Raw genomic sequence first — 16160 nt, forward strand, 5'->3', positions numbered from 1 at the left:
ATAGCTTTTGTTGATCCTTTGTTCCTTTTTGGTTGAACCTGTTCCTTCTTCCTGTTCCTTCGTTCAGCCCTTTCTTTCTTCCACTCAATTTCCCATTGAGGGCAGTTCTTAATCATGTGACCAGTCTTACCACACTTGTAGCAACCCTCATTGGTCTGTTTCTCAGGAGCCCTTGGTTTGTTGAAGGTTGTACCTCTTGAAGAACCCTTTCCTCTCATAAGGTACTTTTTGAAATCTCTTGTGATCATATCCATTTCATCATCCTCTAGATATGAACCTTCAGCAATTCTGAGAGCCAGACTTCTTTCCTTCTTGGGTGTATCCATCTTCATGGTTTGCCTTCTCAATTCATATGCAGTGAGGTTTCCAATTAGTTCATCCAACTTGAGGGTAGCAATATTCTTTGATTCCTGAATTGCAGTTATTTTACTTTCCCATGAGACTGGCAGAACCCTTGTCAAGATTTTCACAACCTTGTCTTCTTCAAGAATAATCCTTCCAAGAGATTTAAGTTCACTTGTCAGTGTAGTGAACCTAGTATACATCTCTTGAATTGTTTCTCCTTCCTTCATAGTAAAATTCTCATATTGAGAATATAGCAGTGTTCCTCTGGACCTCTTCAATTGAGGTGTTCCTTCATGAGCCACTTGCAAGGTGTCCCAGATTTCCTTAGCAGTGGTACAGCTTTGGATCCTGCTGTACTCATCAGGACCTAGTCCACACACAAGCCATTTCTTGGCTTTAGCATTTTTCTCCCACTTCCCCAGGTCTTCAGCAGTGCAGTCAGCCCTTGCCTTTGGCACGTCCACTCCTTCAGTATTCTTCTTTGTAGTTTCTAGGGGACCATCAGTAAATATGTCCCAGAGTTCATAGTCTTCTCCAATGATGTGATCCCTCATCCTGTTCTTCCACCAAGAATAGTATTGTCCATTGAAGAGTGGAGGCCTAGCAGTGGATTGCCATTCCCAGTTCCCATGTGGTGCACTCATGTTGATCTTTTCCTAAGGTGTTAGCCTCTTCATGGATAACCTGCTCTGATACCAATTGATGTTCTAAACGTCAATACCACACAAGGGGGGGGGGGTTAATTTGTATGGTACCCAATTTTCGCTCTAGAAGAACCTGGTTCTTCTAGGTGTAGTTTGTACTACTGTTTGCGGAATTAAAAGTACATAAAATAAAGAACACAGATATTTTTACGTGGAAAACACCTGGCTCAAAAGGTGAAAAAACCACGACCTACTACTTAGTAGGATTTTCCCAAACTTCCACTAAAATCACTGAGCCAAAACAGCATTTACAAAACTCTTGTAAACCTAAGGATTAAACTATAATCCCGTTGTGGCACACAGCCTCAACTGTTGCGACAACTTCAAGTTAACTCTAACTTGAATACTCAAAGTACCTAATACAATTGCTTCTATGAAAGCTGAAAGGTACAAGTTTAAATCACCAACTACAATTGAACTAGAATAAAAGAAAGACACAATGGAATTGGTTCTTCTATCTTGTCCAAGTAGCTTCAGGAATGCACACTTGAATCTCACATAAATTGCTTGCAAAATTGCCTCGCTCTTTTGCTCTCAATTTAGTTTAACTTCTGCGTTTGTGCAATACCTGTAAAAGAGAACAATCACTGTTATTTAATGAGTTAGTAATTAGAGTTTGATTGAGACTCAATTGCTGATCTTCCATCGAAGTTGAGTCCTTGAACACCACAAACTCCAACCCTATCCTTTATCCGGATTGTGTCCTCTTCTCATAAGGAGACTTTATCTCCTTATCCAATATGCAACCTTTTCGATCAGTTAAGGAAATATTGTTGCTTGATCACTGAGACTTATCTCCTTCACGTGTATCTCACATGTATAGGTTGATAAACACCGTGCCTCACACGATGGACCTGGTCCATTACTAAGTTCATTTGTCATTCTTCAAAACTTCACCTGAACTTGGGCCAACACTCAGTTAGATTGTCGAAGAACTCTACCCATTCCTTGGCGCTTTCTGGTTGAGCAAATCTATCTGGAATATAAGTCATCTGCTTAGGGTGATGGAAAGCAATGTGGTCGTTCCAGGCCCTCCGCGAAAATTCTTGGCGATAGTGACCCCTTTGGAAATGCTCCAACAACCATAACTGCAGCAATAAGCTGCAACCCTCGAAATGATTTACCCCTCTTTGACAATGCTCCAGAGCCCTATAGATGTCGGCTACGATCATGGGGACTATGGTATACGCATGTCCATTAATCCCTTCCATCAAAGTCTTTGCAACCATAGCCAACCTAGTATGAATTCTTCCCTTTTTCATTGGGAACACTTATCAAGCCTAGGAAACACACAATGAATACTGTCACACCTCCTTTTTCACCTACACGCGCAAGGGTATAAGGAGTTTTTCCAATTAAAGGACAATCGAAACGGGATTCATTTATTAAGAGATTCAGAGTCGCCACTTGGGAGATTTATGGTGTCCCAAGTCACCGGTTCAGAATCCCGAATCGAGGAAAGAATGACACTGTTTAACAGTCCGCGAATCAGAAATCCGAGTAAGGAATTCTGTTAACCCGGGAGAAGGTGTTAGGCATTCCCGGGTTCTGTGGTTCTAGCACGGTCGCTCAACTGTCATTTTTGGCTTATTTATTCGATTTTAGAACATGTTTTAACCTATGTGCTTTTTAACTGTAAACCACTTTTATTACTTTTAAAGAGAATTGCAACGTCGTTAAAACACGTCTTGAACCACGTCACATAAATGCACCCGTAGTTTTTGACACATTTCAACTTCGTTGGGATTGGGATTTGGGTCACATAAATGTGTACCCGAGTTTAGGAAGGTAATATTATTAAATGCCGGGCCTAAAGCAACTAGCGTATTATTAACTTTGCGGGAAGCCATGAAATTCGCTAAATGGCGCGTCCCGAGGTCTAGATATTTTTATAGAAATAGTTAAGAGGGCCACGCTATTTATGAATTTTGTTTGGCGTGGCGCACCTCGTTTTTATTTTAAGGCCAACCTAAAGATGAACTACTATTATCTAACGGTGATTATCTCTACAATCAGGTCTTAATTCACTTGTACACTAAATTGAAGACCCAACTCCGATGTTCAAACCCTAACACAGGCCCAAGTGGAAACCGTGTTAGAACTGAAACGGGCTGTGCGTTAGCAGAACTGTGGCCCAAAATATTCGAAAGCAGGCTGTCAAGCCTTGGTATACTGGCAGGCCCAAACCAAACATTGGGCCTTAATTAGATTTCACAGCTACTGGACCTAATTTGTATTGCATTCCATGATTTTTGTAACAATGAAACAGTGTAGTTCCATTCCAAATCAACAATTGCTATTTTGTTAAATTCAAATTCTCACGTTCAGATTGCGTCTAAACCAATGAATTACCTCAACATTTTAGAAAAACAACAATTAAACTAAGGTGATTACTAACTAAATTGAAATATCAAACTCAAAATAAATTTAACAGGTTTAAACGTTTATTCCCTGATCTCAAAACCAGAAATGCTGAAATTAAAACTGGAACTCATTTGTTAAATCTAAACCTAACGTTTTCCTGTTGCATTTCAATATTGATTCGAAAAACCAGCTTTAAGTTCTTATCACCTTCTGACTTTAAACCTTCAAACTAACCTGATACTATTTCTACTGATCATGAGAGCTGATCTCATATCAGCAAGCCATTACACAAAAGCATTCGTAGAATGATATAAAATAAAATAAAATAAAAAGTTCAAATGATTGAATACAGTTCATACAGTCCCATTAATACAGTTATTCTAGAATTCAAATGACTATGAATGTGAACTACATTAATACTAAGGGAAAGTAGAGGAGAATAGCAACAACTTGCACTTCATTTCTCTTCCAATGTGAACTATACATTTGACTCAATGTTGTATCATTTGAGATTGAGAAATACCTGGAAGTTGAAAAACAATAAGAAGAAAGAGGAATCAGCAGTAGTAAACGAGCAGCAGTTAGCACCAAACAGCAGGACCAATTTCAACCCCAAAACAGTGTCCAAGCAACCCAGGAATGATTTGCAGAAGGATAACACCAATAAACAATTGAAAACACATCTGACTGGACCAAAACACACTCGAAATCAACCCAGGACCTTTTGAACTTGTACCAACGAGATCTGAACAACACTCAAACCATTTTTTGACCTTCTATGAACTGAAAATTTGATCTAAAGCTGGAATTTAAACTTAATCTAGGAGAGTTTCACTGAAACAGTTTTTTTGTAGGAGTTTTTGTGCCTTTTTTTGTATTTGTTGAAAGAACTCAGATCTAAAGGAATTTTGATTTGAAATTCAAATTTTCAGCTTGTGTAAACTTGTAGAGATTTGGGGGGAATTTTTCAGATGCCAAAAACTTTTCAATTAAGGCATTAGGGACTGCTTTATATAGGCAAGACTAAGGGCAACCCTCAGATTTCTATTTTTCTTTTAGTCCTTCTTTTATTTTTCAGTTTTACTCACTTAGTCCCTTATTTGCTGACTTGTTACTCAAGTTACTGCAACAGATTTTTGAAATTATAACTGCAACCCTCTTCTTGAAGAGTCTAGGGTGTTCTAGCTTTATCTACAACATTATTCTTTATTTAAGAATGCCTATACTACCCTTCATTCAGTCTAAAATTTACCAAACAAAACAGAATTAACCCTCAAACTAGTTAACCTTAGTTCAAAATAACCAAGGTTAGTAAATCAAAGGTTAGGCTAACCGGCTATATCCAAACAAAACTTAAAATTGAACTGATTACTCACCCCAACTAAACCTAGAGCTTAAACCTAACTAAACTGTTAATCCAAGCAATTCAAACGAAATTATCAGCAACAATCATGAACTACCCAACAAAAAATCAAAACAGAACAAAATTAAACCAAAAGAAAGGACTAAAACAAATAACATCAATCAACATGAAGAAAAATTAATCTAACAAGGAGAAAACCTTACTGACTTAAAAATGGTCAATTTAAACTAAACCTAAAACACTGAACAAGAACTAATGCCTATACTAATGACAAAATTAAGGACAAATTCATGTTAGCAATGAACAAACAAGAACAGAGGAGAACAAACTCGATTACTGACCCCAAACGGATAAAAACAGAATCCAAATCAATCAATGAGGCGAAGCAGTCATGGAAGAGAAAACGATTCAAATAAAACAACAAGAAAAATTAAGAAACTCACTGGTTTTGAGCATTCAACTTGACTGACTTCTCGAAATTGGTTCTCAACTAATGTTATATGTTTATTTGCCAAAAATAAACAAATAACATTAATTGAAGATCCCTCGAACACTTGAAAACCCAAACGGATTGAAGTTCTTCAGGCCCTAGATTTAATATTCGTGGGATTCCACTTGGATTCGAAGGATTCCGGCTTGAAATTCGGAATGAGGAGGTCGAGGAGAGCTTGGGATGTGATTTTGGGGTTGTTTGAAGGAATTTAGGTTTCGGCCGAGGTTTTGATCTAAGATTCGAAGAGATTGGCAATGATTCGAAGGACGGGGTTAAGGGGTTTGGAAAGAGGAAGGCGAGGGGAGTTCAGGGTGTAATTTTGGACGGGTTTGGGGTTGGTGCCGCCGTGGGCGGTGGCGACGACACCTAGGGTTTGGATTATTCGAACCTTTTGACAGAGATTTGGGGGAAACAAGGGTCGGATTCATGCTAATGAGGTTGAGATGAGGGGGTGGTGTAAATTTGGGGTGATTTGGAGAACCGGCCGCCGCCGTGGGCGATTTCCGGCGGCGGTCTAGGGCGGCGCCGGCGAGACAATTCTCTGGAGAGGGTAAGGTAAGAGAGATGACTTGGGGGTGGGGGGGGCAGTCTCCGACAATTTTATACCTAAGGATCAATAGTTCCGAGCCGTTGGATTTAGTATCCTCGACGGCTGAGATCAAACGATACTAAACGACGTCGTTTGAAGGGGTGGGGCTGGACCGGTGATGTTTGAGTCTGGGCTGGATTGGAGTGTAAATTATTTGGGCTGGGATTATTTAATTGCAAACGGCCCAAAAATACACACATCTTTTAAAATCTTTTTTGGACTTCTTTTATTTTCTTTTGTTATTTTTTATTAAATATTTTTCTTCAGATTTTGCAAAATGCAAAAGACCTGATTTATTCCCCAAATTACACTAATTATTTCCTCAAAATTGATTAAGTCCTAATTTAAAGGAAACTCATGACAAATTCAAAAATTAATAGTTAAAAATGCAAAATGAACTATTTTTGTTATTTTCTTCTTTGTAAAGTAACTTAATTACTAATTAATCCTAAAATGTGAAATTAAGCCCTAAATGCAAATGCCAAATATATGTTTTGTATTTTCATTAATTAAAATACGTAAACAAAATACAAACAATTAACATAAAATGTCACAAAAATCCACCAAATTGCAAAAATAATGAAAGAAATCATTTTGTTTGAATTTCTGGGAATAATTCATATTGGGCAAAAATCACGTGCTCACAGCTGGCCCTCTTTGCTCGGAAACACGGAGAGTTTTCGTGCAAAGATAAGTGAGCGGAACGAGTGATTTTTTCCCATTTGAACATTCCGTGTGAAGCATTTTTGAAATATTTGACCGCACCCTGCTTCGGAGGTTGCCTACATATCCTTGGCTAAAAAGGAATCAGGTCAGTGTAGTTCGGGAATGTCTGGTAGCTGGGACTACCATAAAACTGTGATTTCACTGTTGCTGCTGTTGCTGCTGCTGCTTACTGAACCCCCTTAATACACCGTCAAAATAAAAAGAAGCTAAACTAGCTATGATCTATGAATTACAGAAATCCTATCTAAATCTTCAAACTTGCTCTTGTGTTTCCTGTTGCCTTGTTGTCTTGTATCCTCTCGGTGAAATCCATTATTGCCGCTTTGAATTGTAAACTGATATGTTTTTCCTTTCCTTCAGACTGCTGAACTTGAATGTATTCCTCTGTTATACGGGCGGGCTCCCGACTTCAACACTTGAAAATGTATGCCTCTGTTATACGGGCGGGCTCCCGACTTCAAAACTTGGAGATGTATGCCTCTGTTATACGGGCGGGCTCCCGACTTCAACACTTGAAAATATATGCCTCTATTATACGGACGGGCTCCCGATTTCAGCACTCGAAAATATATGCCTCTGTTATACGGGCGGGCTCCCGACTTCAACACTCGAAAATATATGCCTCTGTTATACGGGCGGGCTCCCGATTTCAAAACTTGAAAATATATGCCTCTGTTATACGGGCGGGCTCCCGACTTTAAAACTTGAAAATACATGCCTCTGTTATACGGGCGGGCTCCCGACTTCAATAACTTGAAAATGCATGCCTCTGTTATACGGGCGGGCTCCCGACTTCAAAACTTGAAAATATATGCCTCTGTTCTCCAGGCGGGCTCCTGACTTCAACAAAATAGACAAAACAAAGAAAATTTTTTGCCCCAATTTGGAAGCTGGGTACATGGGTGAGTGTTGCCTGAATCATTATACCAACTATTACTAAGAGTTTGAAAGCTGAGTCCTATTATCCAGGAAGGTCCCGACAACTCCTAATTGAATCTTATCTTAAACATGCAAACTTTGACACCAACTTACATTCCCCTATGCTATTCATGATTATCTTGTATTTTGATCAAACCCCACTTTATGGTCAAACTTGATTAATGCTTGTTTTACCCTTATGGAGAGTTCTTCCGAAACAACCGAATTTTCTGCCCCTGTTTCAATCAAGAAAATTTTGTCAGTTTAAAATGGTGGTTAGTTGATGGCATTCTTGCTGAGGATGTCCCCGCGGCCATGTTTTGCTTTGACTGGCTTCCCTGAACTGGCCCTGAACCGCTTGACTTTCTGACTGACTTTCAAACCCCATGACCTTCGACAAACCAAGTGTTCTATACCCATGCTGTTGTTTCAAACCTCTGACCCCTTTATCTGACTTTTGCATTTCCCACGACATTACCCAATCATTCCACCGATGAAACTTCCGGTGATTCCCTGTATTCCACCTTACGTCATGTTGTTTTTGACATGCTCTGACCACGTTGCGCTTTACAATTTTGGAAGTTGGTAGTGAGCTTTGAAATCCCTTTTCACTTGCTTTGAACAGGACTAACCTTGAAACATCTTTAGACAGATAAACCCCAGAAGAAATGAAATGCAATGATTTTACGAGTTAAGGATACGAAGAATCCAAAACTGGATGACTGATAAAAGGGAAGGAAAAAGAAACTTATCTGACCGGATCAGCTGATACCGATGATCATGACATGCATTTCGGACTAATCGGCCCAGTCTGTCCAACCAACCGACTTTCAGTTGCCATACTTTATTGCCCCAGAATTTCCATACCCTGACTTTGTTCATCCTGCGGCGTCGAAACAGTTTTCCGTCAACAGACCTTTCTCATTGTTCACTTCTTAACTCACTTTCGCCTCAAGGTGCCCGTGAAGGTTTTCACTAATAAGACTCTCTCATTTTTATTTCTCTCAGTTCCCATCGCCTTACGGTGCCTGTGAAGGTTTTCACCAATAAGACTCTCATTTTTATTTCTCTCAGCTCCCATCGCCTTATGGTGCCCGTGAGGGTTTTCACCAATAAAACTCTCTCATTTTTATCTTTCCTGCTTGAACCAGAGTATTGCCCCTATCATGAATTACCTTTACCTGCTTGACTTGGCATTTCTTCAAGACTGATCGGAAAGTCTTTCTTTGGACCGTAATATGGGCTTTTGGATGGGTTAGAAAAGAAGGGTATAAAAGGTTCAAAAACAATTCAAAATGGGTTAAAGCTACAACTTTCGGAATCAGATTTCTCACAACAAGCACAACTTCTGCCCCAGTCTCTTGCTTTGGGACCTTTGGATTTTTATTTCGATGAGACTGAACCTCAGAGAGAGGCTGCCTACGTACCCTTTCGGGATCAAGTCAAACGTAGTTCATGTCATAGAAATTACTTTGTTGTTGTGTTTTTCTTTCCTTTTCCTTCCTTTTCTCTTTTTTTCTTTTCTTTCTTCTTTTCACTTTTGTTGTTTTGTTGTTTTGTTGTTTTTCTTTTTTTCTCTTTTTCTTTTTCTTCTCTTTTTCTCTCTTTTTTTCCTTTCTCTTTTCATTCTTTTCTTTCCTTTTTTCCTCACTTACTTATCCTCCGCACTTGCGTTTCTGAATTGTGCCATTGATTCCGAAAGAGGGGTATGAAAGAAAATAAACAAGGCTCAAAGGGGTAACAAAGGAGTAAAGTGTTTAGATAGCAGAACAAAACGCCTTCGTCATTTCAATCTTCAAAATATGCCAAATACAAACAAATACAATTAAATAAAGAAATCATACATAGTATCTCTTGACCGCAACCGAATTGATAGCCATTTCTACACATTTTCCTTCCATATCTGTTAAATATAGTGCAACATTGGACAACACTCTGGTTACAACAAATGGCCCCTGCCAGTTTGGGGCGAACTTTCCTTTAGCTTCAGCCCAATGAGGCAAAATACGTCTCAGCACTAACTGTCCCACTTCAAACTTCCTCGGACGCACTTTCTTGTTGTACGCTCTTGCCATTCTTTGTTGGTACAATTGGCCATGACACACTGAAGCCAATCTTTTCTCATCGATCAAACTCAACTGTTCCAGGCGGGTTTTCACCCATTCATCATCATTGATCTCAGCCTCCGCGATAATTCGAAGGGACGGGATTTCCACTTCTGCGGGTATCACTGCTTCGGTGCCATACACCAATGAATAAGGAGTCGCCCCTACTGAAGTACGAACAGTGGTGCGGTACCCCAACAATGCAAAAGGCAGCTTTTCATGCCACTGTCTAGAACCCTCTACTATTTTCCAAAGTATTTTCTTTATATTCTTGTTGGCCGCCTCAACTGCTCCATTTGCCTTAGGGCGGTATGGGGTAGAATTGCGATGGGTAATCTTGAACTGCTCACATGTCTCTTTCATCAAATGACTATTGAGATTAGCTCTATTGTCCGTAATGATCACCTTTGGTATCCCAAACCGACAGATAATGTTTGCATGTACAAAATCCACCACAGCTTTCTTATTTACGGACTTGAACATTTTAGCCTCTACCCACTTGGTAAAATAATCTATAGCCACCAAAATGAACCTGTGCCCATTTGACGCTGCTGGCTCAATTGGCCCAATGACATCCATGCCCCATGCAACAAAAGTCCACGGTGCGGACATCGTGTGTAATTCTAATGGTGGAGAATGAATCAAATCTCCATGCACTTGGCACTGATGACATTTGCGTACGTAACTGATGCAATCCCGCTCCATAGTAAGCCAATAATACCCTACTCGGAGAATTTTCTTTGCCAGAACGTACCCACTCATATGCGGTCCACAAACTCTAGAATGTACCTCAGTCATGATAGTTGTGGCCTGCCTCGCATTAATTCATCTTAACAACCCGAGATCTGGAGTTCTTTTGTACAACACTCCTCCACTAAAGAAAAACCCGCTTGCCAACCGTCGAATCGTTCTTTTCTGGTCACATGTGGCCTGTACCGAATACACCCCCATCCTGATATATTCCTTGATGTCATGAAACCACGGCTCACCGTCAAGTTCCTCTTCCACCACATTACAATAAGCATGCTGATCGCGGACCTGAATCTGCAAAGGGTCCTCGTAAGCCTTATCCGGATGATGCAACATTGATGCCAAAGTAGCCAAAGCATCGGCGACCTCATTATGAATCCTTGGAATGTGCCTGAACTCTATTGTCTGAAACCGTTGACAAAGATCATGCAAGCATTGTCGGTACGGTATAAGCTTCAAGTCCCATGTTTCCCATTCTCCTTGAATTTGGTGTACCAGTAGGTCCGAGTCACCCATGACCAAGACTTCCTGGACACCCATATCTACAGCTAACCTTAGACCCAAGATACATGTCTCATATTCTTCCATGTTGTTAGTACAATAGAAACGAAGCTGAGCCGTAACAGGGTAGTGTTGCCTGTTTCAGAAATAAGTACCGCTCCTCTCCCCACGCCCTTCATGTTTGCAGCTCCATCAAAGAAAAGTTTCCATCCCGGCTTCTCAACTTGTTCCAACTCATCATCACGCTCAATTTCTTGTATTATTTCCGAGTTAGATGGGCTTTTAAAACTGGGCCGAAGATTCCTCATACATGTCATGTCGTTGATATCAGCATAAAAAGAATTGTACAGAGAAGAAAAGAAAACGGAAACAAAATTAGGAATGAAGAAGGAAAGACAATTGCATTTCATTGAATATAAAGATAACAGGGCTTTAACACATCCAATTGGACGGAACATAATATCTGAATTACAAACCCTGGAACAATCCAGACAATAAAAGAAAATCAAAACCCACTACCAAGACTCCCTCCAAGTAGGAAGAGGAGTAGCTTCCCAGTTGTTGACTTTTGCACGTGGTCCGACGAACTGCACATTTGCCTTGCTTGACCCTTCCCCGGCCTCAACTATGTTAACCTCAGCGAACAACCTTTCAAACCCTTTATCCAAGTCTGCATCAGCACCAATCAATGACCCAAAAACTTTTGACAACAGTTGCTTTCTGATACCCGGCCTGACGAATGATCTGGACAGACGTGGGATTGGCTTAGGAAGGACCCATGCCCTCTTCTTTATTTTGCGGGCCCGCTTTACATCCGCAGCTGTGGGCTTGAACCCCAATCCAAAAGTATCCAGATTCTTGGGAAGAGAAACTGGTTGCACAATGCCTTGAAGATCAACACCCAAACCTTTACCCGGTATGAAACCATTCTTTAACATTTCCGAGGCCACCATGACAGTTGCGGCTGTTATTCTAGGAACTGGGATGCTTTTCCCCTCTAGGACCTTTTCCACTGAGACTGTGTCAAAGACTTCGTAGACCCATGGCCCCTTATCATCGTCAACTTCTATGAAGGGCACAATGGCATCACTTAAAGCGCACATATTGTCTTCACCGTGCACTACAATTTCCTGTCTGTCCCACTCGAACTTGACCATTTGATGCAATGTAGAAGGTACGCCTTGGCGGCGTACCGCCTTTGGCGGCGTGATCAATGTCGCCCCAACAAGAGTATTAAGATGCCCCTCATTTATACCTGGAATTCCATATGACTCCCACTGGCCGATTGTCAACTCTAGTATATATGTCCCCACTGAGTCTTACCCCATCATCAACCCTCGAACACAAATATTGTTCTTATGAATTCTTTCATCGTCGACCTTCAGCTTGTTCAACGTGACGAAGGACATATGTTTCACTAGACCCATCGTGTCAACCAGCACTCGCGGTGACTACAGAATCCTCACACTTCACTGTCAGATAAAGACCATTTATGTTTCGTGCCCTCTACGGGCAAACTCATCATCGGAGAAGGTCACTCATTCACCCTCAAAGATTTTATTTCTATCTTCTCTAAATGATTCACGAGATCTTATCAGGGACATGGGCCTCATTAGTATTGTCATTACGCCCTCGGTGATGCTCTCTGAGTGGATAAGCAAATGAAAGCAATGAAATCTGGGCTGGTGTCTTCCTTAACGTTCAACATATAGACGTATCCTGCATTTCATCTTTTTCAATTATATTCTTCTGCCCTCCTCTGTCCTTCCACGACTTCTTAACCAACCATCCGGGTTGTCTTTGGGACCTGTTTTCTTAACTTTCAGCGGCAAAGCACCTTCCCAACGAGTCAGACCCTGCGCCTCACAAACTTCTTCTTTGATTTCCTCCCTTATATGTCACCACCACCGTGTTCATAACTCCAAGGAATGCCTTTTGCCTCGACTTTGGTCACTGGCACTGATGTTTAATAGCTTTATGATAAGGCTCTATTGCGAGCTCCCTTCACGACCAACCACGGGTTTGTTTGCAACCCCTTGTATTCACCACTTTTCTTGTTCTGTTTACTGCAAACAATGCTTTGATGACCCTTTTTCGGCTACCACAGTTGCTTAAGTGTCCGCCCCTTTTCAAACTGACTACCGCTTGTCCCACTGGTTTAACTTTCCTTTGAACTGGTTTCGCTAGCACGGATCATCATTACCGTTTGCGAGGTTTCTGGCTCCCTCCCTTGTGTATCAATTCAATCATGTGGCCTCGTGGTGACCGCAACGGATTCTGGTTAATATTTGTGCATCTGGGCCTTGAACCTCGATCCGGTGAGTGTGCAATGAGCTCCTCACAGCTGTTTTTAGTTTCCAACACTTCGTCTGTATCATGTTCGGGGGCTCACCAATATATTCACAACTTACTGAGTGTCCAGAATTTTCTAGGAAGGGTTTGCTTTTGGCCTCAATTGGATTCAACAGAACCTAATGCCACAACTTTATGAAAAGAGTGGATATGATTCTCCCAGTGGAGTGAAAGTCTTTTGCTTCTGTAATCTCTCATTTTTAAGGCTGGGCTTGGTCGACGTGACCTCCTCTGGGGGGGCGTTTCTGTAGGCTCTGGTGTGGATAGTGTTTTGGAGCTGGGTATGAGTTAAGGAGCGAGCCGGCGCACCCATTGCGCGTGAGCGGAGGCTGGCGTATAAGTTGAGCATCGGTGCGACGGAAAAAATATGATCTGGCAGGTTGTTAATAGTGTTTGGAGTTATATGTGGAGTGTATGGGTAATTTTAGGTGGTGGGGCCCGGCTGGTTGATGTTAGTAGGTGAAGGCCTCTGACTGACCAAGCTCCGAACTTCAACGAGTGCAACTTCTTCCTTCTCTTTTCTCGAAGCACACCCCCAGTGCCGCTTTGATGCCTGATGGTTGCTTGATCGCTGAATAGCTCATGATTTATTGGATTTCATCCTCCTCAAGACCATTCCTCCCATCTTCACAAACTTCAATTAAAAGATTTTCCCAATTGCTGTTACCAAGTGACCAAAATTAAGTCGCTCCAGAATCCCTCTGTAAAAAGTAACCCACCATCTCGCTTTCTTCATTGGTGTACTGTGGTCGACCCTCGCGGCCGTTCTCCTCCAGCGAACCATTACTCCCTAAGCTCTCCCCGGGCTTCTTCTCGAGTTTTATCAGTGACAGCTTACCAGCCATTCTCGGGGAACAATTTCTTAGGATTGTATTGGAAAATGGCAGGCACGCTGTGTCAAGGTCATCCAGGTATTATACCACCTACCATGTCCTGTCGTGTAACCAACCCAAAGCAGACCCACTCAGACTCTCGCTAAGTACGCCATCATAACTCATCTTTCCAACCTGCCCCTCTCATTTTGCTTGAGAATCCCCTCAGGTGGCTACCGGGTCACCTATGGCCCGTCAACAGATCGAACTTAGGCATGTGAACCCTGTTGGTAACTGAACATCCGGGAACAGGACACAAATCCTTATAGGCCACGCTGACTTTTGGCCACCAATCCCTTGCATGTTCCTGAAGGATTGCTCCAGGCTTTTTACTTTTCGAAACATCTGCCTTCCTGCTCCGGTTCATTAAGCGCTTTTCATTTCCACGGGAGCTAAAGTGAGGGTGTAGGAATATGGCTCGGAGCTTAAAGTATCAGGAGGGTTAGTACTGCTATCGTGAGTTTAAACAGTGTGGCTCATTGAAATCTTGCAAGTGTGACAGGTGGAGGTGCCACAAAGACAGGGTGATTGGTGGAGGAGACTTTGTTGGGGTGGAGCTTGGGAGGGTAGGAGTAGTTGCCAGTAACTCTTTGGTAGAAAGGGAAAGCTGAGATGAATCCAGTATGAGGCTCCTGAGGACTGAGCCAAAGTGGAATATAGGCCGGCTATTGGCGGGGTAAACTGCGCCGGCTCCCCTTACCAGCCTGATGCATTTCGGCCATTTGCGCCTCAACTATACATTCTCTTCCCTCATTGCATAACACCACCACCTTACCTCTTTTGATGGTCGTCCACAATTACTTGTATCTGATTCCTGGCCTGTCATGTTCAATTTGTCTTTTGACAGGATGTGTGAAATAGGTTGCCAGAATTGCAATCAACTTAACCACCTGCCTGGATCAATATAATCAACAACAACTTGGTTAGGTTAGGGCTTACAGATTTGATAACCGCACGTTTGGGAATGAATGCACCTAAGCAAGTAACGGATTCTATTATGCATTTTGCTCGACTCTGCGTCATCCCGGCTTTCCTTATTTCCGATTGCAACTTTGTTTGGTTTTTTTCCTTCTTCTTTTCTTTCCTCACTCTTGCCTTTGTTTCCTCTTTGTTCTTATTCTCATTCCCTCTTCTTTTCTATTGTCATACGTTTGCGTTTTCTTATTTCTCTTCTTTTTCCTCTTTGTTTTTCTTTCCTCTCTTGTTTTCACCTCTTTCCTTTCATTTTTTCTTGTTTTTCCCTTTTTTCTTTTCATTTAGTTATGAGCGAATCTGTGGAGATTGCCTACGTATCATTGAAACCCCGCAGAATCAGACAAGCGTTAGTTCGTGAAAATAAATGTAAAATAAAGCAAAAATTTTGGGATTTTCAATTTGATATATCGAATACTTCAATTACAAACTGACAGATAAAAAACTAACAGACTCTAATGAAGAGAAGAACTACAGGACTCCACCATTCCCTATTCTATTCAACGAAAAACAGACTCAATCAACTGACTGGGATTTTAACGAAAAGAAAAATACAGACTCAGATAACTGACAGGACTCAATTAGAAAAGGAAATACAAGACTCAAATGACAAGTCATGAATACATAAAGCTCCTGGTGCCCGCGGACATCGTCAGTCTTCGCCGCGGCCTATATGGAAGTTTCCCCTTGAAGTCTGTTGCAGGTCACTCAATCTGCTCACAAATATCATCACCGATCCAAAGAAGTGGTGCTAGTCATGTTCTCGCACACTTGGCATTTCCTATAATTGTAGTGAGAACGGTTAAGATTCTCTCTCTGATTCTGCCCTTTTCTTGAAGAAATCCCCTATCTGATTGGGCCTGCCTCCAATCTGCTCGGTCTACCTTGGTTTTGTTCCTGGAGTTGTTGCCAAGTCCATTTCTAATTGTTGCCAACGCCGTGTAGCAGTGCTCTGTTTCAACCTTGAATTCTTTTCGCTGTTTATGCATTTGTTCTCTTGTGCAATGACCCTTTCCTTAATCCCGTGAACTCATTATCGTATTCTTCTATCAATGCTTAACCATGCGGCCTTCTCTTCCGTGTTTTAGCAATTTTTTACTCTCTCT

Source organism: Nicotiana attenuata, chromosome 11, assembly GCF_001879085.1.
Source record: "Nicotiana attenuata strain UT chromosome 11, NIATTr2, whole genome shotgun sequence".
In the NCBI taxonomy this organism is placed as follows: Eukaryota; Viridiplantae; Streptophyta; class Magnoliopsida; order Solanales; family Solanaceae; genus Nicotiana; species Nicotiana attenuata.